This window comes from Ictidomys tridecemlineatus, chromosome 13 (genome assembly GCF_052094955.1).
Source record: "Ictidomys tridecemlineatus isolate mIctTri1 chromosome 13, mIctTri1.hap1, whole genome shotgun sequence".
In the NCBI taxonomy this organism is placed as follows: domain Eukaryota; kingdom Metazoa; phylum Chordata; class Mammalia; order Rodentia; family Sciuridae; genus Ictidomys; species Ictidomys tridecemlineatus.
This window is the reverse complement of record NC_135489.1, coordinates 116,760-120,930: the sequence shown is the minus strand read 5'-3', so window position 1 is coordinate 120,930 and position 4,171 is coordinate 116,760. Positions and strand designations below refer to the sequence as shown.

General features: G+C 48.2%; 1 pseudogene; it reads left to right on the top strand.

Moving 5' to 3' along the window:
* Window positions 1-324: 324 nt before the first annotated feature.
* LOC120886446 (heme oxygenase 1 pseudogene) lies at window positions 325-3,171 on the top strand (annotated as a pseudogene).
* The last annotated feature ends 1,000 nt before the right edge of the window (window positions 3,172-4,171 follow it).

Below are 4,171 nucleotides of genomic sequence, written 5' to 3'. Positions count from 1 at the left end.
GCTTGTAGCCCTCAATATTGATACACTATCCATATTATAGCTTCAAAAACTGATAATGCACCTGCCTTGGGTTCTTTTATACTAAAAAGCAAGTCAATGTGACGTTCTCTGTGGTCTTTAGATAGTAATGTCATATTTATTTGTACAGCATCACAAAAATCACATGATATATACAATGTGGTCTTTAATACTCATATGAAAAACCTTATAATAGCATTTATTCCTAATATAATCAGTCCCCAAGACCTTTAGTAAAAATATAATATCCACATAGAGCTTCAATTCTCATATAATAACTGCCCTGTGACATGAATGCTACTATGACATCTGCCCTTGAAAACTGAAATTGACACAGCCGCTGCCTGCTCGGCCGCTGCCGCAGAGCCGCCGCGCCAGCCAGAGCCACCGGCCAGCCAGCCCCAGCCATGGACCCTGCAGAGCGACAGCTTGCCCCAGCCAGCCCCGGCGACAGACCCCACAGACCGCCTGCAGAGCGACAGCTTGCCCCAAGATCTGTCCGAGGCCTTGAAGGAGGCCACCAAGTAGGTGCACGCCCAGGCAGAGATGCCGAGTTCAGGAGGAACTTCCAGAGGGTCAGGTGACCCGAAAGGGCTTCAAGCTGGTGATGGGGTCTCTGTACCACGTCTACGTGGCCCTGGGGGAGGAGACGAATCACAACAAGGACAACCCCGTCTGCCTCCCGGAGGAACTGCACCGCAGGGCCGCACTGGAGCAGGACATGGCCTTCTGGTACCAGTGAGCTGGCAGGAGCCGTCCCCTACACGCAGCCACACACCGCTGCGTGGATCGGCTCCAGCATGAGGGGCGCAGGAAGCCTGAGCTGCTGGTGGCCCACACCTACACCCGCTACCTGGGCGACCTGTCTGGAGGCCAGGTCCTCAAGAAGATCACGCGCTGGACCTGCCCAGTTCCAGAGAGGGCCTGTGCCTACCCTAGTGCTGTATTTTACCTATTCACTGCAAGGGGAAGGCCCTGGTAACTTATGCCCCTTATCATTGTGGTTAACATAGTTATGAGTTTTGTCCACACCTCTCTGCTAGAAGTCACATGAATCTGAAGGTTTCATGCTTGTCCTGGTACCCTGAGGATTCTGATCAGTTACTGTTAGGGCTAGGATTAGTGCAAGGGCTAGGGTTTGGGTTAATATTTGCCCTTTATGACTTCTACATAGGATTCTGGCAGCCTCTGCCACTTCAGATTGTGGGTAATGTAGTCTGTGATGTATCTGCTTATTATGGGGATCCTTGGAGCATTGGGTGTTCCCTAGCATTGGAGTGCAAGGAGAGTGAAGGCTGAAGAGGGACTGAGGGAAGCTGGGGGCAGGTGCTTGTATGCTGCTAGGAAAGATTGAGGGTGACACTGAGGTACAAGGAGAGTGAAGCACTGATAATCAGGGTCAGGATGGACCCCAGAAAATGTTTCTTTTAAGCAAGTTCAGTTCTAGTGGCCAAGAGAGGACAGAGGAGCTAAGCCAGTGTGACAGAAAGGAGGTCACTCACCTGAGGAGAAGCAGATCCTGGAGGCTCTTACCATGTAGTGAATGAGAGGCGATGGTGCCAGCTGCACCTCAGCCAGTCTCTTCACAGGGAACAACTGACCGAGTACCCTCTTTCCCACTGGAGGGTATTTGGGTGAATGAGATAAAGCCTCATTTCTGCAGGATTAGAACAAGACAAGAATGTCTGCTGTTGCCCTCAGGTTTGGTCATTGTCCCCAAACCCACCCATTGTGAGCCATTAGAGCCAACAAAACATGTCCCACTCAACCACAACCACTAATGCCAGATGACCCCAAATCATACTCTACAGAGCCACAATCCCCAGGCCTATAGCATTTCCAACTCAGATATACAGAAAAAGACAATTTCAAGGCTATTTGCTGCCAGGTGCTATCATCCCTCAGGCAGTGGGGCCATCTCTCCTGCTCAGTTCCCCTTTTTCCTTAGTTGGAGACCATGGTGTACAGAGGAAGGCTGGGGCACAGCAGTGATGAACTTGGCTTAGGTGACCTGGGCTGGCTGGGCTGGATGCTGTGTCTGCCTCCCTGCTTGAGGTTGTGTTATACTGCATGTGGGCTGTGCTCCTTCCTCCCTCCAGTGGGTTGTGAAATCTCTGCTTACAGAATTTACCCTTCCATGTAGCAGCAATCACCAGAATATTCCTGGAGAAGGAAGGGTCCAGGCCCAAGTGATGAGCTGGCAGAGGTGGGCTCCTTCCTAATGACAGAGATCCCACCACAGTCTCCTGATTTATGGTGCCCAGAGGTAGGCCCTGAGAGATATAGGCCTAGATAAGCATTTCTGCAGGACATGAGGTTGTATATTGCCTGATTTATAGACTTGCCATCTCAGAATATACAGATAAAGTCTTTCTTTAGGTATTTCTGAAAACTCTAATAGTTCCTGCCTACATCTTTCAAAAAAAGCAGTTTTGCCTTCAAATGAAAAAACACCCCCAAATATCAGAACAGCTGTGGGCATTCCATCTTTCCAATGGTGTGCAGGGTTTACTCCCTCCTGAGATCACCCTGGCCCCAGCAGCCTCTTCCTGGCATTTAATTTCTCAGATAGTCTGATGCATTTCTGAGAAGATGCTGACTTTATATTCTAAACTGTAGATTTGAACAGGCTTGGGAAGGTCTTGAACAGCCTGGGTGAGAATCTGCTGTTGATGACATCAAAGCTTTTAGCCTATTGGAGATGGAGCAGAGATGACCAAGGTCTCTGGGGACTGTAGAGATGGGGTAAACAGTGTGAAAGTGTCACCTGAGGTCCTCTTTGGAGAGATATACCAAGACTTCAAAGATGGGTGAACACCTAGAATGTGTGCTCACACACACAAACAGTTAAGTTTTGCTGTGCTTAGCAAAACAAGGAGTTCTGTGAGAAAATATGAACTCTTTGAACTGTGTCCTTGTTGCTGTCTTAAGAAGATAAAAGAATGTTCTGCCAAGTGTAAAATTTATATATGTGTGTGTGTGTGTGTGTGTGTGTGTGTGTGTTTGCCTGGGAATAACTAACCACAGTTAATTGATAAGAAATACGGAGCACTGTGGCCATAAACAAAGTTTTCCTGAGAATGTTTATCCATGCCTGTAAGGATTAAGCCAAAAGGATGTTTTTTCTTTTCCCTTGTTTTAATTAACAATGCTGTATAAAAGAAGGAGAGAAAAAGTAAAGATGGTGCTTATTTTTACTGGATGAGTGTGTGTGCGTGTGTCTTTCTTTAAGCATCTTTGCTGTACCAGGAATTACAGATTGTCAGCCGGTTCTGACACTAGAAGACCACAGAGACAGGGTGGACCCTGTGGTGAAGTGATCTGGGGTCCTCAGTGGAGAAATTATGACCAAGGCCTCCAGCCTGGGAAAACATGCTGTGAACTACAGAGACAGGGCATGGGGTGAAGGAATGTGATGGGATGCTCTGGGGTTCTCTCATGGACATGGGATCACCACACTTGTCCTATGGAAGCCAGAATCAGACAGGCAGTCAGTATAGGAGACCAATTTTGAGTCTGGGAAGTTAGAGACTGTCCCCTGAAGGATTGAAGTGTTAATTCCTTCAGAGCCCTTCCTCCACCCTTATCAATAACTGCCCCTGCTCCAACCTGTTGCTAAGGTAACCAGTCCCAGGAAATGGGTTAATTAATGTGTCCTTGGTTACTCATCATGCCCTTCCTCCTTCAGTCGACTTGGTTCCCACCTTTGGGCAATCCCACCAAGCATTCCTGGGCCTAGTCATGTACACAGGAAGGAGAAAGATAAGGAGGAAAAGGCAGGAGAATAAAGGAAGCCTAGGACATATAAAAAGGGCAGAACACCTCGCCTCTTGGGATACCAGGATACCAGCTATGGCCCCCTTCTCCCTTCCCAGGGGAAGTCTATGCTACCGCTTTTTAAATAAACCATGCTTCATATGCTTGCCTTGGCATGCTTCTCTAATGTTCAAACTTCAACATGTGGAGAAGCAGGACTCATCACCAATAACCAGCAGTATCACTATCTCCTTTAGGAGCCACCAGGACTAGATCCCTGGGATAGAGGGGTCTTCCTAATCCTAGAGCTGAAGATCTGGGAACACAAAGCAGGTGCTCAGTGAGGGCAGAATCAGGGAACAGGTGAGGAAGGGGAAGCAGCCCCATATCATGTGCT